Source organism: Neofelis nebulosa, chromosome 14 (genome assembly GCF_028018385.1).
Source record: "Neofelis nebulosa isolate mNeoNeb1 chromosome 14, mNeoNeb1.pri, whole genome shotgun sequence".
NCBI lineage: Eukaryota > Metazoa > Chordata > Mammalia > Carnivora > Felidae > Neofelis > Neofelis nebulosa.
The window spans coordinates 69,140,978-69,166,256 of NC_080795.1; the positions used below are offsets into that span (position 1 = coordinate 69,140,978).

The window sequence follows — 25,279 nt, forward strand, 5'->3', positions numbered from 1 at the left end:
AGGGGTCTGGGTGGCAGAAACCCATGGAGAGCCCCTTCCAAATGTCCCTTCCAAAATGAATTCACTCTAGTCACTTCTTCCCTTATAGCACTCCCTTTGAGACTCAGATTTCCAAGATGGAATACAATGAAGCTGGCTTGAGGCACGTATCCATTCCTTAGAGCTTAAGGGGTCCAGGATGCCTGGAATAAGGCTGCATCAAGTAGGGGTGGGTGGGTAGTGCCTTGGAGACAGATCAAGAGGCTATCACCAGGGGAGGGGGAGTAAATGCTGAATAGGTAGAAACAGCACCACAATGGAAGGCCTCATTGTCATGTTATAGTTGGGGAAACTGAGTCTTAGCTTTAGGTGCAGCTGGTGATTTAAGAGCTTTAGGTGCAGCTGGTGATTTAAGAGATATGGGATTTATAAGAAGTTCTGCTAATTCTAAATGATGCGCTCTTTCTAGCTACCCCATAGTGCATCAGGTTGCCCAGTTCCAGGGTCAGCAAATGAATATATGAGTAAATCCATAAATAAATAAGTAAGCAAACAGGTACATGACAAAGCAAGAATTCTGGAATTTTAATCCACTAATAAATATAAACTCTCTCTTCACTACTAAACTGAAGTGAAGGCTGAGGTATGCTTAATAAGAGAGCTTTTTTTGTTTGGTTATCATTAATATTCAAGAGAGGCTCTGAATCCACACAATCTACCTTTTGCAAGAGGAGAACAAGTTCTCGTGTTCTCTCCTATCAATTCATCTGGGCCACGACAAGCTAAGGAATCTTTGTTCACCGCTCAACTCTTGTAGGTGACCTCTGCTTTCCTGCCATTTGGATTATTAAGGCTACCAGGCAGGGGTCATGCCCACCTCCGTGTTTGCAGTAGCACTTGATACATTGGTGGATCGCAAAAAAGCAGAAATTAACATTAAGCAATGTGGATAGGTTTGTCATGTATATGTGAGCAGGAATGCTGAGTTCCATATTTGGGGAAAGGTACCTGAGAAGGGGTGGGGGTGGGGGAACAGCAGATCCTGCATCGGTCAATTGATTGGGTACTTAACGAGCCCCCAATTATAAGTCCAGTGCTATGCAAGCCCCTCAAAAGAGAGGCCAGAGAGTAAGCCAACAGCAGATTCTCAGGAATGTTTTGTCTTTCTAGTTACAGGTTTTGTAACACAAACTTCATCTCTGGAATGAATTTAAAGGCCGACTCACAAGGGCATGTCATGTCCATGGTATTCTTCTCCACAACCATCATGCTAATTATGAGAAAAAGATCAGACAAACCCAGACATTCTGCAGGATATCTGGACAGTACTCCTCAAGAAGACTGTCAAGGTCATGAAAAACAAGGAAAGACAGAAACTGCAAGAGACCAGAAGAGGATGAGGGGACATAACTGCTAACTGCGATGTGGTACCCTAATTGGATGCTGAAATAGAAAGAGAACAATACTGGATTGAATAGTGCACCCATTTCCTCCAAAGTTTATGTTTACCCAGTACCTGAGAATTGGACCTCATGTGGGAATAGGTTTTTTGCAGATGTAATCAAGTTAAGAGGAGGTCATACTTGATTAGGATGGCCATAAAGTCAGTATGATTGGTGTCCTTGGGAAAGGAGGAAAGGTTGTACACAGAGACATAGACCGAAGGGGAGAAGGCCATGCGAAAACAGAGGCAGAGACTGAAGCGATATGTCTACAAGCCAAGTGTCTTGGTCTATTTGGGCTGCTATAACAAAACACAACAGACCGAGTGGCTTTTAAGCAAAAGAAGTCTATTTTTCACAGTTCTGGAAGCTGGGAGTCAAGATCAGGGTGCCAGCCCTGGCAGATGAGGGCCCCCTTCTGGATCACAGATTTCTTTCTTTCTCTCTTTCTTTCTTTTTTAATGTAAATCCATTCGTTAACGTATAGTATAATAATGATTTCAGGAATCGAATTTAGTGACTCATCACTTACATATAACACCCAATGCTCATCCCAACAAGTGACCTCCTTAATTGGGTCACAGACTTCTTGCCATAGTCTCACATGACAGAAGGGGCAGGAGAAGTCTCATGGACCTCTTTTGATAAGGACATTCATTTCCTTTCCTAGGACCCCACTTCCGAATACCATCACATTCCACATTAACATTTCGACTTACCAACTTACTGGAAATACAAACATTCAGACCACAGCACCAGGGAGCTCAGGATTGCTTGCAACCATCAGATGCTAGAAGGTTTCCTCTCTACAGTCTTTAGAGAGACCATCATACTCTAGACACAATGCTTTTGAACTTCTAGTTTCCAGAACTGTGAGAGAATACATTTCTATTGTGTAAGCCACCTAGGTTCTATGTTATGGTAGCCCCAGAACACTAATGTAAGAACATTATTGGAAAAAATAATGGTGGGATCAAGATATAGGCTGGATTTTAGTTTAATAATAAAGTGCTGACATTGGTTTCTTAATCTGGCAAGTGCACTACCATAAGATATCGACAATAAGGTATATACCAGAATTCTCTGCACTATCTTTGCACATTTTCCATAAATATAGAATTATTCCAAAATAGAAAGTTTAGTTTGGGGAAAAAAGTCGACTCGGAGGCTGTATCATCTTTGGACTAGCAACTCCCTAAGCTTGGGTCTCCTCGTTAATAAAATGGAGAGAAGAACAGCCCTATTGAGGGTTTCTTTATTTATTTTTGAGCCTGCGTCGGGCTCTGTGCTGACAGCTTGGAGCCTGGAGCCTGCCTCAGATTCTGTGTCTCCCTCTCTCTCTGCCCCTTTCCCGCTCATACTCTGTCTCTCTCTGTCTCTCTAAAATGAATAGATGTTAAAAATTTTTTTTAATTAAAATAATAATAATAAACAAACACGATAATGCGTATAACGTTTAGCAAGGCACATCATTTCTCATTATGAATCTGTCACTTAGTTGATTTGCCAGTCCTTCCAAATGCATGTCACAGTGAATTTGCCCAGCTCATGGCCTCATCCATACCATTATTTAAAATCTTAACAAAGAAAAGGACTGAGCCTGGGTGGCTCAGTCGGTTAAGGGTGTGATTTCGGTTCAGGTCATGATCTCACAGTTCTTGAGTTCGAGCCGTGTGTCGGGCTCTGTGCTGGCAGCTCAGAGCCTGGACCCTGCTTAGGATTCTGTGTCTCCCTCTCTCTCTCTGCCCCTCCCCGGCTTGAGCTCTGTCTCTGTCTCTGTCTCTCTCAAAAATAAATACACGTAAAAAAAATTTTTTTTAAAAAGAAAGAAAAGGACAGAACCCTTCAGGCTTCTGTTGGATTCAGAGACAGTATCCCCACTGAACAGGAGTTCTCTTTGTCTATGAATCCAGCTGAGTCATGTGCTATATCTCAGTTGAAAACCTAGGCACCCGATGAATCAACATCCCCACATGTCCACTAGTTGACTAATCTTACTAAAAAGTAAATGAGGTTAGTCCAGGGAAGATATGATGTTTTCCTTATCTTTTACAGGTGACCATGTAACATCATGATTAGGTGGAGTTATACTCACAGGGTTCAAATGTTAGCTTGTACCACTCACTAGCAGTGTGCCGTTGGGTAAGTTGGTTACTCTTAGATTCAGTTCACCCACCCGTAAAAGGAGGACAAGAATACCTTCCTCATAGATTTGCTACAAAGTTTACAGTAAATGATGCACGTGAATCACTAAACCATAATTCCTTACAATAAGCACTGACACTTATTAGCACGTGTAAATACCTGTGTGAGTGTGTACATGTGCATTTTCATTGCCTGGTGCAGTGACTGACATGAGAAGCACAAAAATTGTATGTTTCAAGAAAAAAGCCTGTAAGTGAGGACACTACAGACTGAAGAGAGACCGCAACTTGACCAATGTCGCTGTGCAAGTGAATGACAGCAGGAACAAGTAGAACATAGGATGTGTGGCTCCAACGGCGTTTCCTCCGCAAGGGTCTCGGGAATAATCTAATTGCTTTTGTTTTGTAGATATGGAATCCGAATGCAAACAATCCCACGGGCTTGTCCGGAGCCCCACGGTTTGTTAGGGGTAAATATTACACCTCCACCTCATGTGTTCCAACTCTTAGTGTAAGCTTTTTTTCCTCCCTCTTCTGGATTCTCGATAGCTCCTAGCAAAATCTATGCGTAGGGCATCCAGTGTGCACTTAAAGAGTTGACTGTTGATACGTGGTGTCTCAGAAATCAAGGGCAGCTCTGAGAGTTACCAGACCTTTGAGCAAGGGCACTAAGGATGAACACAGCAGAGCCAGGACAGATTTGATTAAAACATGGTGCTTTGCTGAAAGACCTGTGGCTATATCTTAGCGTAAATACTAGAAAGGCACAGTAATCCCAGAGGCTTCAGCAGCATGCATCACAGCTCAGCAGTATTTTGGCAACTCAGGGAAGCACCAGGAACGTTCCGGCCCAGCTCTGTCTGCCTCACTCATACTGTGGAATTTTGAGCATATCATTTCTTCTAGCTGTGTTGCAGTTAATATTGGAAATAATGGGGCCAGAGAGTTTCAAAATACTTCATGGTTTTTCAAAAAGACGTTTTGGCTCTTGGCCATTGTCTCACTTGTCCCTCTCGAGAACCTTCAAATTATTATTGTTATTACTAGATTACAGTCCCTATAATATAGATAAGAAAGCAGTTTCAGTGAGATAGAGTGGTATTGTTTTTATTGACACATATATATTGTCAGCAATGAAAATAAGGAAAGTGGTAGCTGTTCATATTTGCTGAGCATCTATCACAGTCCCAAGCATTTTAAGAATATTTGTCATTCAATTTTCACACAACTCTGTGAAGTTGTTGATAGTTGTTACCCAGTTGTATTCTAAGCCACAGAGACATTAAGCAATTTGCCCGAGGCAGCACAGCTAGGAAGTGGAGGAGTCAGGATGTGAACGCAAGCAGTCTGGCTCCAGAGCCCCATGTTCTTACTAGTAAGCTCTAATAAACACAACCTCCTGCTAAAGAATGAGCTTGTGAGACACACAGGCCCCCTTCTCCTTAAAGAGCTCTCAGGCTACTTTGAGGAAACTGACATGTAAATTAGATCATTAACATTTAGGAAGATAAAAAGTATGAGGTGCACTTGATCAGAGCGATGGCATCGGGTGACTAAAAATCAATATGGTGGAGATTGGATTAAAATCTGACCTCCTGACCGTATAATCAATAATTATACGGCCTCCTGACCGTATAATCAATATTCATTCTTTTCTTTATTCAATAAACACTTAACATTAAGTGTTAGAGATTGGAAATAATAACGATAATAATACAAAGACGTTGTTCTCCTCAAGAACCAGTTACAGTCCAGAGAAAACACCTTCCAACCTGCTTCAAGCCTCCAGCCTTTGTTCCAATATGAACGCACCAAGAGCCCTCCAGGTACCAGCTGAATCGAGGACTCTTTCGCTCTCCAGGGCCCCTCCCACCTCCTCTGCCCCCCACCCGTGAAGAGGGCCATTCCATTCCAGTCCCACTGGTAGTCGTCCCGGATTGATTGATTTACATTACAGCCTTTTCTTTTTTACTTTATGTATTTAAACGCAAGTTAGTTAACGTACCCTGTAGCATTGGTTTCAAGAGCAGAACCCAGTGATTCACGTCTTACACGTAACACCCAGGGCTCATCCCAACAAGGGCCCCCCCTTAATGCCCATCACCCATTTAGCCCATCCCCGCACCCACCCCCACCTCTGGCAACCCTGAGTTTGTTCTCCGTGTTCAAGGGTCTCTTACGGTTTGCTTCCCTCTCTGTTTTTATCGTATTTTTCCTTCCCTTTCCTGCAGTTCATCTATTTTGGTGGCCTGATTTAATATAACCTCAAACCCCCCTGCTTCCACTAAATGTAGGGTCAAGTGGGACCCCTTAGAGGTTTCTTCTCAGTAGACCGGGTGGTGCCCCTGCCATGAGATCTGTGCTCTCTGATGCCAGGTCTTCAGCAGGAGTCTCTCAGCCCTCTCGGAGCCCAGCAGTGGTCAGCACGCTCTTCAGTATCGGCTAGAGGTTTTCAGCCAGTCCTCACGGTAACGTTGATGAAGGAGGGATGTAGTCAAACGTTCCACACCTACTCCCTCTGGGGCCAGACTCATCTCAGAAGACCCGTTCTCCAATGTTTGGAGGATAGAACCCATGAGATTACAATTAGAAAATGCTAACGATGGCGTTTTATTCTTAAAATAACTCTTAAAATTCAGCTATAAATTCCACTATGTAGCTCAGAGTGTGCGAGGTAAAACTATAAAATATGCCTGCTTCAACAACGTGACTTCCAAATATGGTCATAGTTCTTTCATGTTTCCAAGTAATCACCAGAATACCCATCCCGCCTATTAGCAGAAAGGCCAAACCTTGAGCCTTCCCTAGCAGTTGCTGGAGGAGTCCATCGTCATATTCACCCCATCTAAAGGGCAAGGAAGGGGTGGGGGTTGATTCTGTTTCTAAATAGCGAGAGCAGAGAGAACACATATCCGGTCTGCCAACTCTCACTTCTTGCTGCCACACTGTGCCACTATCAGACTGGCCCATGACCTTGTTGACCCAGGTCATCGATCAGAGCACAGAGAATCCCCAGGTTGGACCACAAGTCTGGCCACTTGACCCCAGGGCTTAACCAGGGTGCCCAGGTCCAGTTTCAGCCACTACTTGGCCAAACCCAGCTGCCCCTTATCCCTCTCCACGCGGAGTGCTTCCATGAACCTGGGCCGCCTACCTAAGTTACCTCTGTTGGAGACGTTTTTGATCGTCTCCTTCATTGGGCTTCAGTTGGACCACCCTGGTCCCTCGTGGCCCATCTTCCTAGCTTCACATTTTCCTGGCTTCTTTCTGTCCTTGGACAATTAATGCAAGCTGGTCCCCCTCTTCCTCCTCGGGGATCAGTTTTGCATACCAGGGGTCTCAGCGATGGACACCTTCATCAAGGGCGTGCCTTCGGTTACCCCTCCTCCTCATGGACGCCTATTCATTCCGAGTCTGTGCCACCCAAAGAGTCATCAAAGCCTCTCCTTTGAACGGAGATCTCCTTCAGGACTTTCACCACTGCATCCAGTTCAAGAAGAGTCTGGCCTCTTTTTCAGGATCTCCCTCATCATCTCCACCCTGGAGGCAGCACGTACACGTGCCAGAGGGCATGAGTGGGGTGGCAGCTGTTTGCCTTTCACCAGAACACAGCGAAACCCAAGGGGCATGGACTCCACTTTGGACAAACTGGTCGGGGCAGGGAGGCAAAGCCACAACAGCAGAGCGATTGTACATGGCCTCGTCCACTTTTTCTCCTCTGGCCTGGAAGCCCGGCAGTTAGAGCACAGCTTGCTTGTGTGAGCGGCTGACCCGCAGAGGGTGACCCCAGGAAGGAGACGCCAGCCAGCCAAAGAAAGGCTCCAGGATGGAGTTTCTACGTCAGTGTGACTCATGGCCTGATCGAGCCCGTGGTCCTCAAATGTGAACCCTTGAGGTTCGCCAGGGCTGGCGAGGCTGCTGCTGTGAATTCAGAGGACAAGTTCGTGTAGACAAAGTGTGTTGTTGTGCCGGGAGCCGTTTGCCTTCCCTGTCTTTGTTCCAGAGGCCCAGGCGGCAGCCTTCACCTGCTTGCCTTCTTCCGGGGTCCTCCTGCTCAGATAAATCAATTAAAAGCATCATCTGCTGGAGGAACACAAACGCAGGCAGCAGGAGAGGGCCCGGAGGGCCAGGTTCTGTTCAGTTACTCTGGGTTTCTGGGTTTCTAAGCACGTTCCAAAAATATAACCCCCACCGCCGTGGCAAACCTGCCTTTGATGAAACACAATGTACGATCTCTAATGTTGACACAGAACAGATGGGACTTTGATTTTTTTTTAATCTGTTCTCGATAGAAGAGAAATAAGCACAATGGATTTTTTTTTCTTGATTTGGAGGGTTTTTCTTTCCCTTTTTTTTTTTTTTTCTTCCTCACATGCATATCTGAGACTGAGAGTCCTTTGGTTCTTTCTCCTTGTTTGTCATTGATCCCTTCTATAACAGGGAGTCTCTGGTGGACCGGGCCTTTCTTTTCTCATCAACCAGCCAAGATGAAGGTTACTGGCCCCCGTGTCCCTTCCATCTGGCTCAACAGAGAAGTTGTGGGAGCTGCACACCCAGAGCGTCCTCAGACTTACAGGCAGTGAGATAGTGGCTTGTCATTAATGATCTACAAAGTGATGGCTGAACAGGGGACATGAGGGGCAGTTAGCCTCACCTACCCCAGATATTGCTCCAATCCAAGCAAACCTGTGGGCAAGCCATGAGAAATTGGCTTCAAGACAAGTCTCAACAGACTGCAGCCCATTAGCCCGTCCTAAACAGGTCTTCCAGAGCCAACCCTGGTTACAGAATGTCTTCTTCAAGCCCTCCCAATGACTGCCAACAGATCCTTTGAGCATGATCTAAGCATGGAATGCTCTTTGGTGCGGGGATGTCCACTCCCCCATGATTCCATTCCCATAACAACAGCTGTTACAGGGGCAGATTGCAGTAGATACTGTGAGACAGGTTAGGCCCCACTATATTAACTCCAAACTGTTTGATTAGATGATAACAGGTACAACTGGATAGCTGCTTAAGCCACACTTCAAACCTAATTTGCTCTTGGGCTTTAATTTCTTCTCACCCAAACACATCGTTCAGGAAAGAAAAACGTTACAAGAGACAGGGAAGAACACACAAGAGACTGCCACTTGGGGTAGCCTGGGGTCGTGGATGTTCTGCCCAATGCCGAGAGTAGTCTGGCCGTTAGTCTCAATTAGACAGCTCCCCGGGGTTGTTGGATTGATTCAAAGAAACAAAGGCGTCTTGCGTGCGAGTGGGTGTGCAGGTTTCGTTGACTTTCCCAAGCCCTGCTCACTGTGCCACCGTTCTCAAGGGGCTGTTGGGGTGGCAGGAGGGCTGGGAAGGTTTACGTTTATGGAACTGGTACGATGGCAGCCTGGAGTCCCATCTTACAGCCTGGAGTCGGTCTCTCCAGTCAGTCTTAACACCCAGAGGCCAGTCTCCCCAGCACAAATTAAATTGCCCTAACCATTTTTCTGAAAGAAAAATATGGAAACAGCAACGTCTCTCCAAAAACCATTTTTGCAGAGGAACAAAAAAAACAAGATCATACAGCAATATTTTGTTAACAACAGCAACAGTAAAAACCCAAAATCATGATCTTCAAGAGATATCTGCACCCTCATGTTCACTGCATCATTATCCACAACAGCCAAGACTCGGAGACAACCTAAGCATCCACTGGTGGATGAAAAGATAAAGAAAAATGTAATATACATATTGTGGCATACATTATTCAGCCATAGAGAAGGAAATCCTGCCGTTTGGGACAACATAGATGGACCTTCAGAGTATCATGCTTAGAGAAGTCAGAGAATGACAAACACTGTATGATCTCTCTTATATGCAGAATCTAAAAACCAAACCAAACCAAAACAAACAAACCCCCCCACACACACACACAAACCAAACTCAGAAACAGAGAACAGGTTGGTGATTGCCAGATGGGGACTGGAGGAAATAGGTGAAGGTGATGAAAATATACAAACTTCCAGTTATGAAACTAATACATTCTGGGGTCGAATGTAGAGCATGTTGACTATAGATCACAATACTGCATTGCATATTAGAAAGTTCCTAAGATCTCAAAAGTTCTCATCACAAGAAAAAAAAAATTACTGTTATAATTCTCATCACAAAATGTTACAGTTTCTCATCATAAAAAATCATAATCTCTCATCACAAGAAAAAATTTGAACTATGCCGCAATTGTTATATATATGCTATGAATGTTAACCAAACTTATCGTGGCAATCGTTTCCCAATAGGTCCATATCCAATCATTATTTTGTACACCTTAAGCTAATACAATTTTACATGTTAATGATAGCTCAATAAAACTGGACAAAATTTTACAGAGGGACAGAAACTATTCCTGGGTTTATTTATTTTGTGAGCTAGCTCTAGAAAAAGAAGTCTGTTTCTACCTTTTAGATATTTCACACACAACGGAAGCATGTCCTCTTGGTGACTCTATTTCCCATACTCAATACCATGTATATAAACAAGAGGACATTGGGGCGCCTTGGTGGCTCAGTCGGTTGAGCGTCCGACTTCGGCTCAGGGGTCACGATCTCGCGGTCCGTGAGTTCGAGCCCCGCGTCGGGCTCTGGGCTGATGGCTCGGAGCCTGGAACCTGCTTCCGATTCTGTGTCTCCCTCTCTCTCTGCCCCTCCCCCGTTCATGCTCTGCCTCTCTCTGTCTCAAAAATAAATAAACGTAAAAAAAAAAAAAAACAATTTTTAAACAAGAGGACACTTGTCATTTCGTTTGCCATGCTAGACAGGAAGTGCCATGATACATAAAAGATACTCAATAAATGTTTTGGCTTTAAAAAAAATAAAGTTTTAACAGTCATTATTTAGTTAATGAGCATTGAGTGAACAAGCAGCAGGAGGAGAATGACAGCAATGATGCTGACCGTGGAGTAAAGAAGAGAAAAACAAGATGGGCTAATACCCTACGTGGGGTAACCTACCAATTATCTGATGAGTAAGCATAAGGAAGATGGGAGCACTAGGGACTCAAAGCCCGCTCTTACCACTTAGGATGATTAGTTGGCCAGTCACATCATGTCCCATGTCACTTTCTTCACCTTTAACATGGAGGTGATGATTCATCGCAAACTGTGAAAAATCAAGAGAGAAAACTATATGTGAAAGCATTCTGGAAAAGGGTTTGTACAAACATAAGGAGGTAATCTGATTTACAATCATAAAGATCTACATAAGTCACTCAGCATCTGCTCAAGTGTTAAAACATCATAACTACAGTCTATCTATAAAAAATGCAGAATAACCAGGAATGATATATTCTTTGTTGTTGTTGTTGCTGTGCAATGAATGAGCACAAACTTAGCTACTTAACACAGCACCCATGTATAATATTACAGTACTGGAGGTCTGAAGTCCAGGCAGGCTCACCTGGGTTTTTGCTTGGGGCCTCACAAATCTGAAGTCAAAGGTGACAACTGGATTGGGTTCTTATCTGGTAACTCTTAGGAAGAACAGCTCTAGAGCTCATTCATGTGGTTGCTCAAATTCAATTCCCTGGGTTATAGGACTGAGGTCCCTATTTTCTTGCTTACTATCAGTAAGATACCACAGTCAGCATCTTGAGGCTGCTCTTAGGACCTTGCCCTGTGGCCTCCTCCATCTCAACAGCCTTCCTTGCATCATAATCTCTCCCTCTGACTTCCTGTTCTACAGCCAGCAAGATAAAACTCTTTTTTTAAAATGTTTTTTATTGTTTTTAATTTTTTTTAACGTTTACTCATTTTTGAGAGAGAGAGAGAGACAGAGCATGAGCGGGGCAGGGGCAGAGAGAGGGAGACACAGCATCTGAAGCAGGCTCCAGGCTCTGAGCTGTCAGCACAGAACCCGACGTGGGGTTTGAACTCACGAACCGTGAGATCATGACCTGAGCTGAGACCAAGAGTCTGACACTTAACTGACTGAGCCACCCATGTGCCCCAAAGAAAACTCTGCTTTAAAAATATTTTTTAAATGTTTATTTTATTTTTGAGGGAGAGATAGAGACAGAGCACAAGCTGGGGGGGGGGGGCAGAGAGAAAGGGAGACACAGGATCCAGAGTAGGCTCCGGGATGTGAGCTGCCAGCACACAGCCTGACGTGGGGCTTGAACTCATGACCCATGAGATCATGACCTGAGCTGAAGTGGTTGCTTAAGCGGCTGAGCCACCCAAGTGCCCCAGAAAACTCTGCTTCTACAGTGATTAGATTAGGTCTGCCAGAAACAGTCATTATTTTGATTAACTTAAAGTCAACTGATTAGAAACCTTAACTACACCTAAAAAATCCCTTTTGCCAGGAAATGTAATGTAATCATGAGTACAATATCTCATCGCATTTACACTCCTGGGGATTAGGGTTGGATGTCTGGGGAAGGGGATATCTTAAAATTCTGCCCACCACAGATTAGGAACCCCTTGGAGGATAGCTTTGAATCTGTACAAGATCCCATTCATATACTCTTGGTGCCTGTATACTTACTTATACACAGCAAGTATTTAGTGTGAGTTTATTTTTTTATTTTTGTTCACTTAAAAAAAATTTTTTTATGCTTATTTATTTTTGAGAGAGAGAGAGAGAGAGCATGAGTAGGGGAGAGTCAGAGAGAGAGAGACCCAGAATACAATGCAGGCTCCAGGCTCCGGCTGTCAGCACAGAGCCCGATGCAGGGCCCGAACCCACGGACCGTGAGATCATGACCTGAGCCAAAGTCGGTGGCTTAACTGAGCCACCTCAGTGCCCCTAATGTGAGTTTATTAAGCAGAGACATGAGGCTTCTTTAGGGACATCTTCCTTGAAATCTCTGCTTCATAAAGAAAATAAGGAAAGAAAGTGCTAATAATTGCTAATTATTGTACATCTTGCTAATAATTGTACTGTACCCACCTCACCCCTCTGCCACCTAGCAAAACACCCAACATATAGTGAGCCCAAATAAATCATGCTGAATGAATAAGTGAATGAATGAATGGAAGAATTTTCCACTTAGGCTCAACTGATGATCTCTTTTGATATCTGCATATTAAGCTAAGTTTTTTAGTCTTGTTTTTATTTTTTTTAATTTTTTTGGAAAAGAAGAGATTGGGGAAACCTCAACAGTAAGATTTTATTTTGCCTTTTTAAATTTTTTATACATGTTTATTTATTGACTTATTTATTCTGAGAGAGAGAGAGAGAGAGAGAGGCTGAGACAGAGGGAGAGAGAGAACTGCAAGCCAGAGCCCGACACGGGGCTCAAACCCACAAACCGCGAGATCATGACCTGAGCGGAGATCAAGAGTTGCATGCTTAACCCACTGAGCCACACAGGTGCCCCGATTTTGTTTTGACTTTTTAGACCCTTTTTATAAAAGTTTCTTCAGGGATTTGTTCCACTATGATCTACTTGCACAGAATAATACTGTTCCCCGTCCGCACAGAGAACAGTATTTCCAGACAAGAAGGAGATTTACATAGATCAAAGGAGAGTTCTGCCTGAGGCATCGGACAGCACCTGAACAAGGACCAACTCCAAGAGCCTTCTCAGAAAGAATTTGAGAGCCTTACCATTTTGCTAAGGAATTTGACTTCACGGAGCATCATAACAAACTAGATTCTAGCTCAGCTAAAGAGTGAATGGCTCCTACCAAACAAGGCACAAAAATACTTCCATTACCCATCCACGAAAATAACAAAGCCTCCACACTGTGCAAAGCTTCCTCTTTGAAAGCTGGATTGACAGATATTGGATTGAAGCAACGCAGCTTAATATCAAGAAACGACAGCTGGCAGCGTAGCGGGGAAACACAACCCACTTCGCTGTGGATAAATCAATGTTCTGCTCTGAGCCATTACTGCATTAGTGGCTGGTTATTACTTAAAAATAAAAACTCGCAAATGTATTGGCTACACCTTCATCAGACTGTCTCTCTGGAGGATTCTTTTATGATTCTTCTGTTTTCCAAGTTGCACAAAACAATTTTCCACTAAACCGTATCCCAGCATATTCTGCTTCCTAAACCAAACCATTTACGTAATAGGTAATTTAACACACACACACACACACACACACACACATACACACACGGAGGCACACAAATTAGCCAAATATATGTGTAAACAAATAACTTGCTAAGGTTTGGATACACTTGGAAAATGCAAAATATTTACACTGTGTTGGAGGGGGAAGATGGGAGTAAAGTATATATATGTCACAAGTTCAAGAACAAAATACATTACTATTATCTAATATTTATGATAGCACTTGCTACACTATTCTAAGCACTGTATTTGTATTAATTCATTTCATCCTCACAGAAACTCTATGATGTGGGTGTATTACTAGTATCAACTCCCACTTACAGATGGACCTCTGAGCCAGGAGGGCAGACAGAAGAGCTGGGTATCAAATTCAAGAAGACTTAATTATTAGACTCTGCTACCGCTAGTATACTCAGCGGTGGGCTGTCCGGGCTTCACGACCACTTTGTTACCATGTGACCAGGTGCTGCCTCCTGCTGCTGGTTGGCTCCCAGTTCTTGGCTCCATTTCTCTAAGCCCCAGTTCCCACATCTGTAAAATAAGGATAAAAATAGAGGCAACCTCCAAGGGATAATTAATGTGAGGATTATTCATTTCTCCATTCGAAAGATATTCAGTGAGCATCTGCTCTGTGCCAGGCACTGTCCTGAACAATAAGAGGAATGGACAAGCTCCTGCCCTCAGAAAACTTGCCTTCTAAAGTGAGGACTAGACAATAAACAAAAATGCGGCAGAACTATACAGATTCTATAGGTGCTAAAGCAGTGGAGAGTGGACCTCCTCACTGGGCTGATCAGATACAAACCTGACCCTTGGGGTGAAGAAGCCACTGGGACATCTAGACATATCATAGAGAAAATGGTCTCACATTATTTAGCCAACACAGACTCAGAAAAGTTAAGTTTTGGCCTCAGGATACTGTGTCTAGTGAGTGATGGCGGCTGTGTTTTTCAGGTCTGTGGGACCCCCAAATCAGCGGTTATTCTAATGGAGATGTTCAATAAATGATCATTTTCTAAGCTGCTTGCAGCTGAAGAATCTTCCTCTTCTTCTAGGCTTTACATTATGGCTGGCTTTAGCACAACTGATAAAAGAAAAAGTGGGCAGAGATAGCAACTTGACTTTCAGGTACCAACTGCATAAAAGACTCTATCTCAAGACATGACTTCTTCCTGAGCTGGTCAAGGTCATCCATAGAAATGGGGATCAGAACGTGCCATCTCAGGAGAAGGGCTGATGAACTCTTAGCAAGATGTCACTTTCTGTTGTCAGAATCCTCCTGGGGTGATTTTAGACAAGTTAAATAATGTCTTTCTTCCCTGTTCCTCATCTGCAAAATGGGGCTAAGAGGAGTCCTATTTCACAGAGTTGTTACAAGTGTTGAGACAGCACCATTTGAATGTTTGAATGAGATACATCCAAACATACCCAAATTAAATATGATGATTCTGATTTTCATCCCCAAACTACTCCTACCCAGCCTTCTCCATTTCAGTAAATGGCAGTTCTGTTTTTCAAGGGTCTCAGTCTAAAAACAAGCCAACAAAAAATAAATTTTCTGGATTCTCTCCCCCACAACCCCTGCCATATGCATTAACAGAAGTCTGTCATGCCAACCTTGAAAATTACCCAGAATCCAACCACCTCTCACATATTTACCTGCTAGAACCCTTGTTCAATCACTATAATCTGTCACTGGATTGTTGCCATGACTACTTAATGGTCTCCTTATTTCCATCCTTGGCCCTCAATAGTCAATTCTCAAAGCAGTGACCAGAAGAATCCTTTAAAAATATAAATCAGCTTATGACACTCAGCCCAGAACCCTGCAATGGCTTTTTCTCACACACAGAATAAATTCAAACCCTACACACTGTCCCTCCCCCATTTCCCTCTAAGTTTGTGTCCCCTCTCACATTCTCTCTCCTTAGGTCACAATGGTCTTCTTGCTATATTCCTTGAAAAACTCTTGCTATTCATGCTTTTCTCTGGGGCCTTTCCTTTTGCTTTTCCCTCTGGCTGGAAGTAACTCATCCCCTTGGTATCCACATACATGCCCCCCACTCCTTTAAGGCTTTCTTCCAAAGTCACCTCTTCAGCTAGGTCTTTCTTGAACATTCTGTTTAAATTTCCAACCACCAACCCGCCAGCCAAGCACACAAATGTACTCCTTATCCTTCCTCCCTAGTTTTATTTTTCCCTTCACAGTATAAAACTTTTATTGCCTTACAATATAATTGACAAATATTTATTTTTTAAGTAGTTTGTCTCTCCTCCCTAAAATACAAATTTCAGGAGGGCAGAAATTTTGTCTGTTTTGTTCACTGTTGTATCTCTGTTGCCCAGAATAGGGTTTCTCAACCTCAGCACTACTTACATTTTGGGCAGGATAATCCTTTATAGCAGAGGGCTATCTTGTGTATTGAAGGCTATTTAGCAGTGTCCCTGGCCTCTGCCCATCAGATGCTTTTCCCCAGTTACAACTAGTCTCCAAATATTGCCAAACACCCCCTGGAAAGCAAAATATCTTCCAGTTGAGTATCACTGATCTAAAGCAATGCCTAATGCAAAGCAAATGCTCAATACATGTTTATTGAAAGAATAAATCAATGTGTTAAATGAGTTAATGTCTTAAGTACATAGAACACTGTTTGGCACGTAGTAAGAACTCAAAAAATGTTACATTTGATGAATGTGTTATTTTTATTATTATTATTGCCTTGCTGTCTACATCTAGAATAAACTATGGAGGCAACCAAACTGTATTATGTGGAGCCCTAGGACTTGGTACAGACTTCATTTTTTAAATATATGTGAATTATTTTAAAAACTGCAGCAGAAAGCCTCACACTGAGAAGCGTTAACACATTGGTTACCACCAATTCATTAACTTGTGTTGCCACATTAAATTGTTTTGTGCAGACCTCAGAATACATCATCTTCTGCCATCTCTGCATATATTTTAACTTCTTATAAATGTGTTACTGATTCGGAAGGCTATAGTTTGGCACTGGTGTTTATTTTTATTCTTGTCTATTCCTGTCGGCTCATGTAAAACTGTTCAAGCAAGTATTCCATGGTAGAGTTGTATCAAACATACATTGATTTAATCTGCCCAAATTCAACTCTACAAGCTTGGCCAAAAAAATAAAGAGAAAAAGCATAATTTTCATTCAACATGGGCCCCTAAATGCAAGCCAATTACTTCATCTGGTGCTCAACTAAGCAACAGCAATCTGTTCCCCCCTGGAGGAACAATTGGCTGTATTAGACTTAGCGGAAAAATGGGACACTCTACACAAAACTGATATACCATCTTTTATGGGAGATTTAGGGTATTTTTCATGGCCAAATTTGACCATGTATGTTTATAGTTCTTTTTTTATCTACAGTCTCAAAATGCAAAAAGTCTTTGAAAAATAGCATTTGGGAATAACTCATATGGCAGCAAATTCTGTGAGGTTATTCATGGTCATTGGTTTCCCCGTGTGTTTGATTATGAGATGCTGCCCCAGACCCTGCTGAAGGTGTTACAAAGGAGAAGACACGTGCCTTATTGCCTTATGAAAATTCTGATTTTCAAAACACATGTGACCACACAGTTTCAGAAGATGGATTGTGGACCAGTAACTGGTTTTCTGCTCACTTGTTATTTTTTTGAGGCCTCAGTAGGATGTTACCTAGGGGTACAGCAATACCACTGTTATGCACCCCACCCAATCCGTGCTCCCTGCTTGTACCTCACATGTCAAAAGAATGAAAGTGAGTAAAAGCATATACAACATTTAGGTAGCTTTTGTACTTAGTGTAAGTTTGGGGTACTTCTTGTCTCATTTTTATATTTACAATATCAAATTAAAGTAGTTGTTACATAACCCATGAAGCCACTAATCACAGGGACTAACTATACTACACACAGAGTCTTATTTATTTTTATAATAATAATAATAAGCATCATCATTGTCATGGCTGGTGGTTCATCTTTGAAGTCAAATTTCTTACCAGTGTTTTTTCACACTTCAGTAACAGTTTAGTTGAAGAGCATCCTAGGATTAGGAGGTAAACTGTTAAAAATGGTCATGTCTGCTCCCACGTGTAATATCTTATTTGCTCAGTGCAGACTTTATCAACAAAACTGGTAAACCACTAACCAGACAGATCAAGTTAAAAAAAGAGAAGACATAAATGATCCATAATAGAAATGAAAGAGGGAGTATCATTACAGTGCCAACAAGTGTGCAAAGGATAGTAAGGAAATATTTTAAACAACTTTATGCCAATAAATTTGATGATACATGGACACATTCTTTGAAAGACACAAACTACCAAAGCTGACTAAAGAAGAATTAGATAATTTGAATAGTCTTATATCTGTCTAAAAAGTTGAATTTCAAGTTACATCCTTACGAATTGATTCTAATGCTCTCATTTTTGAGCTCTAGATTTAACATGTAAGAAAGAATGCAAAGGAGTAGTAGAGATCTTTGGGGACTTGAGCAGAAATAATCTGTAATCTTAGTTACAGTACAAGTTCCATAATGTGTACATCTTTTAAAACTCTTCAAACTAAACACCTAAAATAAGGGGTGAATTTTACCACATGTAAATTATATCTTTAAAAACCTGAATAAAAAGGCGTGCCTCAGTGGCTCAGTCATTTGAATGTCTGACTTTGGCTCAGATCATGATCTCCCAGTCCGTGAGTTTGAGTCCTGCTTCATGCTCTGTGCTGACAGCTGGAGCCTGGAGCCTGCTTTGGATTCTGTGTCTCCCTCTCTCTCTGGCCCTCCCCTGCTCATGCTCTGTCTCTCTGTCTCTCTGTCTCTCTCTCGCTCTCAAGAATAAATTAACATTAAAAAAAAAAACCTGAAGAAAGAAAGATGAAGAAAAAATGAAAAGTGGCCACTGTTTGGGAACCAAAAATCCAGGTAGAGTCTGAAACAGGAAAATTCAACATAGAGAGTGCTCAGATGACAAGCCCAAAGAAGGTTCTCAGGCAATGAAGTCTAGACAGAGTTACGGGTTTTACATCAAGTTGGGTAGAGGCCCTAATGAAAGCACAAGCCGCATCTAAAACCACCACGAAGTCCTGTCCTCACTCTCCATCCGGCAGGCTCTAGAAGAACACAGAATCAATCTGACCTCTAGTAGCTTTCCCTTTGATGAAGAAACATTTCTCTTCCTTCTCCATGGCTCCGGTGAGAAAGTACACGTACAAGTGCATGGGGTGGTTATAGCTGCTTTCCTTGGGAAATAACCTGCTCTTCTCGAATGCGAGAGAGACATTTTTTTGGTGAACGACAGAGGCCTAAAAAGGAATTAAAATAAATTTCTTCGCACAAAGTAAAAAATACACAAAACTAAAGAATTTTGTCTCCCTTTTACTTCTAGGACCTAAGATTTTATTAAAGCTCAGAAGTGTCACTTGTAGACCCAACTGTCATCATTTTTGTTTTATTTTTTACTACTTTGTTACGGGCTGAACTGTATCCCCTACAAATGTGTATGTTGAAGTCCTGACCCCTGCTACCTCAGGATGGGACTATTATCGGAGATAGGGTCTTTGAAGAGATGACTAGGGTTGAATGAGGTCATTAGTGTGGGCCCTATTCAAATCTGACCCATGTCCTTATTAGTAGAGGAGATTTGGGCACAGACACACACGGAGATAAAACTTTGTGAAGGCACAAAGAGAAAATGGCCACCTGCAAGCCAATAAGAAAGGTGTTTAAGAAAAAAAGCAACATGGGGCACCAGGGTGGCTTAGTCGGTTAAGCGTTCAACTTCGGCTCAGGTCATGATCTCATGGTCACAGATCCAGCTCTGTGCTGACAGCTGGAACCTGGAGCCTGCTTCGGATTCTGTGTCTCCTTCTCTCTCTCTGTCCCTCTCTCACTTGCTCTCTGTCTCTCTCTGTCTCCGAAGAATAAAGAAAAAAAAAACACATTAAAAAAAAAGATAGAAAAAAGAAAAAAATACCCTACAGACTGCAGACGCTTTGACCTTGGTCTAAAATCATGAGAAAATAAACTTCTGGCCTTCAGCCTGTGGCCCTTCATTATGGAAGCCCTTACAAGACTCAAATAGTGACTTTCTGGGCAGTGGGTACATAATAAATACAGGGAAAACTCTCCATTAGGAAGCTATGATCTCTGCCTTGCTTGAGCCAAGTCACAGCCCTCACAGAAAGGGCAAGAAACTCCAAATGAGCTTGTCCCAAATGGAGTCAGACGTGAGTCAACCATGCTGGACACTGGTCTCAGCCTTCAAGTTCATTTTAGCAGCCCTGGAGCGATTGTAGTGTGAGCCTTTTCCGTATGATTTCCTAATGGCATTTGTGCCTTGTTCGTGCCCCTATTTGAAAATGAACAAAACAGGCATTTGGTTAATTACATATTTTTAAATCTGAACAAATTTTATTCCTGAATCCAGCCCAGCTTGTTTCTTGCTACTCCAAATGCGACAGTGAGCTATGCGGGGTGACAGAGTAGTTTTCTACCCCCAAAAAATCACAACAATAATTTAAGAGCCCCAAAAAGAAACAGGAAGAGGAGGACAAGAGAGGATATTTATTTTCAACGAACACAGACGGAGCATGTTCTCTGTTCTCTGTACCAGCCTCTTCATCAAGGAGCGCACAGCCTTGGAGCTCATCTCACGTTCTCTGAAAAGCCTGCTTTACAACATACTGCTTCACAGCAAGGACTTTAAAACAAGAATGCCTTGGGTTTCAATTCTGGCTTCATCACTTACTGCTCTGTTTCATTTATCTAGCTTTTAATCTCTCTGGGGCCTGCGTTCCCTCATCTTCTAAGTTTTATTACTGTTTGGAAGGCACTTATTAATTACTATCCTTCAAACTCAATAGAAACTGTCATCGTTTGTATAAGAGTTTGAGACATTGTAAAGCACTTTTACATACACTATTGTTTTTATCCCCAAAATGCCTCTGCGAAGCCAAGGGAGGGTATTGTTACACCTGTTTGATTTGTAAGGAAATTGAGTCTAAAGAGATTTGATGACAAGCAGGGAGACAGTTTTATACTTAATTCCACATCTTCAAACCCCTAATGCTAGGCTCTTTCCCATCAGTACACTGCCTTCTCCCTCCCTAAAGGTGACCTGGAAGGTTGCTTTAGGCCAGGATTTATTTCAAATACCTGCCTTCCCTCTTGCAAGTTGTAATCAACAATCCATAAACCAGGCAGACTGCAACCACGCCAGACAAACGCAAGTCTGCTAAATGCCTTTTGCTGAGACAACTGATATCAACAATGATGATCTACACACACACACACACACACACACACACACACACACACACACGCATCACATACATCCCCTGGGGCTCCCTGCCTGGAATCAGGTCATTTTAAGAATTCATTTAATACAACTATGCTTTGAAAGGCAACTGCTATTGGCTCAGAATGGCACTGTCCGAAGGCAGCCCACTTCTGGAGCCCTAGCTGCTGACGGCAAGGGCCATTAACTAGCCTCCCGGCTCTTCATCACAGAATTTCCCCAGCGTGGGATCTGAGTGATCTCAAGTCAAAGGCCATTTGCCTGGGGTATGCTCTCTGATGCAGAATGTCTGGGCCTGGGCCTTGGCTTGTAAAGCAGGATTGCTCAGACTTTTTAAAATGCAATCTTCAGTAAAAAAGATATTTATGTCGTGACCCAGCCACAAGTGTGTTTGGAAACAGTGGGTAAAGAAATCAGTTTAGTGAGTACAACCAAAATTTTTAAAAATTAATTAGAATAGAAGGGGATGAAATGGAATGAAATAATTATAGAATAGAATAGAAAGCGTATTGCATGTGGTCAGGATGATCTATCTATCTACCTATCTATCTATCTATCTATCTATCATCTCTCAATCAGTCAATCATGTGTCAATCTATCTATGAACTGAGACTTCACGTTTAATCTACTTCTGACTGTGAGTCATAGTCAAAAAGGTTTGAAAGACCACAGTGCAGACCATGTCAACAGAAGGGTGTTGCAGTGGTTGGGGATTTGAAGAAAGAGCTGTAATAAGGTTTGAGAAGATGAGTGAATCCTACTTCTTCCCTAACTGGGTTCTTTCAAAGGCTCCTCCTCGTCATTTCCCAGCAACCCCCTTCCTTGCTGAGCACACACAGTCATGTGAGATAGAGCCTGTGACATCCCCAGCCTCATGGCTGACCACTCCATCCAAGTAATGAAACAAGGAGGCCATGAGGCTGGGGTGACTCTAATGCCTTGATAGCCTGTGAGCAAACCAAAACCCAAGCCAGGCTCAATGCATTGAAATTTGAGAAAATGAAACCGGAAAACAATTATCCGAGACAGCCAACCAGACTTCCCCAAATAAGTCAACTGCTTACGGCTATAGCCAACCAAAAAATTTCCTTGCTTTGCTTCCACATCTCTATAAGGACTTAACCCTAAGCTCCTGTTCATGGCGGGGGAGGGGGGGAGGGGGGGGGTGGTGGTTCCCAACCACCTTTGGTTTAGCAGCACCTAACTCAAATCAATGTATGCTCAAATAAACTCTTGAAAGTTTTCATGTGCCTCAGTTTATCTTTTAACAACTCCTGTTGCCATCCTGCCTAAGCTTCAGCCACACCAGTGTAGTTGCTGTTTGGGGAAAAATCCAAGCTCCCCCATCCTTACAGGGTTCTGCTCGTCTATTTCTTCTACCTAGCATTCTTGTTCTTACTGTGCTTCTGCCTTGGTTACTCCTGTTCAATGCTTTCAATTGTACAATGGAATTAACCACCTATCTCCTCCAGGAAGCTTTCAGATCTCACTGAGTATTCATTCATTACCAGATTAGTTCCCTCTACATATTTAAATGTGTGAAGAAAGAAATCAATAAGCAACTAAGGAAATGATTGACAGAATGAATAAATGAGTAAAGCTTTTCCTGTCTTAGGATCCTCTAGAGTGAAGCAGGTACCTATACCTAGAAGGAACAATGGGCAGGATATAGTCCATCCTTGACTATACGGATAAGGAAGTGGATACAGAAGAGGAGTCACTTCCAAGGGTCTCACTGGAAATTAGTGGGAGTAAGGGCCAAATTCCCGGTTTCTTGAGAGATCCAGATCTAGAGACTCATCTTTCCATTAGACCTGTAGTTACATCCCAAAGAGAAGGGAGAAGCAGGGGAGACCTTGTTGTCTGTGGTCTTCATCCAGGCAACAGGGGGACTCCAAGAAATGTACACTTTGAAAGGGAAACTCTGGAAAGGAAAAAAAGAAACAAACTTTCCCTAGAACTAGCCCAGCTGATATAAGCAAAACCAAAAGAAGAGGTGAGTAGATTGCTTAATTCTGTGAAAAATGTGCCCCATTAGGCTGAACCATCCAGACTCATTAGTTTGGAAACTAAATTGCCTTTCAAAATATAGTTGTGTTACATCAGTGTTTAGAAATTCCTCTTGGCTCTGCAAATATTCAGTCTTGTGAAAAGAGATGCCATGCCCCTGAAAATATTTTCAACTGTCTACAATATGGTTCTCTAAAATATTAGAGGTAGAAGAAAAAGAGAAACTGCCCCAAAGTCCTCATCTGATCATATAGAGAAGGAGGCAGGGTACTGCTTGCCCAGGCTGTGCCCAGAACCTGTCCTGTCCCTTTCATGTTGGGGCACTTGCCTCCCACCATACTGCCTTATCTTTTGCTCATTGCAGATTAGTTTTCTTCTTTAATTTTGTGAGAGAACATTCCTCCCAATTATAGGATTGAGATTTATGGAGATAACTGGAAAGCGTGAAATTCTATTGGCCTTCTCCCAGATTCCAAGATATCAGAGGAAAGATTGCAACACTGTCACATCAAATTAAGTGTCAGATGAAAAGAGCTCCAGGGAATCTTCAATCCAAGAGCTCCTTTCCATCTCACTCTCTTTCTCTTTGAACTCCTGCACTTTAAATAAAGCTTAATGGGAGCTGATCTCAGAAATAGCCACTTTTTCTCAGCACAGATTATATTGGGAAGAGATTTAGAATGGTAAGGTTGTGAAGTGTGCTCGGGGATAGTAATATGACTTGGAGAGTTCTTTGCATTTTACATTTCTTAACCAATAGTCAAAGAGATGCAATATTGAATATTATTTAAGTATTTATTTTGGAATATTTTGGGGCTTAATTTTGGTTGCAAAGATAATACAGAAAGCTCCCACATATCCCTCACCCAGTATCCTCTATCACCTACACCTTACAATACCGTGGGACATTTGTCACCGCTAAGGAACCAAGGCTGGTCATTATAACCAACTGAACTCTACACTTCATTTGGATTTCACTAATTTTGCCCTAATGCCCTTTTTCTGTTCCAGAGTCCCATGCAGGAAACCATGTTCCATTAAGTCATCCCGTCTCCTATACTTCTTTGACCTATAACGATTCCTTCAGATTGCTTTTGTTTTTGATGATCTTGACAGTTTTGAGGACTCCTGGTCGGAGAGTCCATACATTGGCCTTCACTCTGCGCTTGTCTCTAATCTTTTTCACAGTTAGACTGGGGTCATGGGTTTTGGAGAGGAAGCCTGCAGAGCTAACGTGCCATTCCCGTCATATCTCGAAGGTTCTTGTGATCAACATGACTTATTGCTGATGATAACCCTGATCGCCTGGCTGAGACATGGACTAAATCAAAATGGCAAAACTTTTTAACCATGTGTAAATCACTTCTGTTGCCAAAACTTCTCTCACTACACTTCCTGGGGGTACAGAAGACAGGCAATTTGCAAAGCGTATCGCATTCTTCATCCTGCTAGTTCTTTGTTCATGCTGCTGTCTCTGCCTAGAACTCACTCTCCTTCTGCCTTGGCTAATCCCTGCTCATCCGTCCATATTCAGTCTTGCCGATACTTACATTACTTTTTCTGGGACCCTCATTGCCTAGAGAGGCAGGGCAGGGTATCCCTACGTTTGTTCCCACAGTGCCCAGTTTGCACCATTTGGCACGCTGATTTATATGTGCTTACTCTCTACCACCTCCCTCTCATCTGTGAACTTCTTGAATAACATGGCCATGTATTATATATTCTCATCCTTAGGGCATAAGAGCGCATAGAGGAAAGTTGAGAAATGCTCACTGAATAGGTGAGAGAATGAATAAACCAGAGCCTTACAACATTGTCCAGTAGATATTATTTTCATTTTTCAGATGGGGAAACTGAGGCTTGGGGATATTAGATAACTTCCTCGAAGTTAGGAAGTAAGTAAGGACTGTGTCCTTCATGTCAACTTCAGTGCTAATATCTCAAGAATTTGAAATGACCTGGTGATGTGTGCAAATTCCTTAGTAGCTAGAGGTGGTTTTTGTGCTGTCTTGCCTCTTCTTCTAGGTTCGGTGGCTACTATTTGGGTCTTGATTACAGTGTTTTAATGTAATGTAGCTGAACCTTAATTGTAAGAGCTTCATGTTCTCTCCTAAAATTTGATGCAGGGTGCCCAAGGGACTTCCAGGTTTGTCTCTTTGAAAGTGAATTTAAGAGTGTACCTAATGTTGGAGGCCCAAATGTGATCATTCACATTATTTGCACTCTCAGTTTGTGATATATATATATATATATATATATATATATATATATATATATATATTTGGAAGCAATTGCTAGTCCTAATTTGGATTACAATCAAGGATGTCTGTTCATAAAGATCACTACA

General features: G+C 42.4%; 1 protein-coding gene across 9 annotated transcripts in view; it reads right to left on the reverse strand.

Moving 5' to 3' along the window:
* LRATD2 (LRAT domain containing 2) overlaps positions 1 to 25,279 on the reverse strand; it is a 131,817-nt gene that overhangs the window by 32,278 nt on the left and 74,260 nt on the right. For all 9 annotated transcript variants that reach the window (XM_058699058.1, XM_058699055.1, XM_058699050.1 and 6 more), the window contains one exon: positions 10,611 to 10,695. The gene's annotated coding sequence lies outside the window, so the exon portion shown is untranslated. The remainder of the gene's footprint in view (positions 1 to 10,610; positions 10,696 to 25,279) is intronic.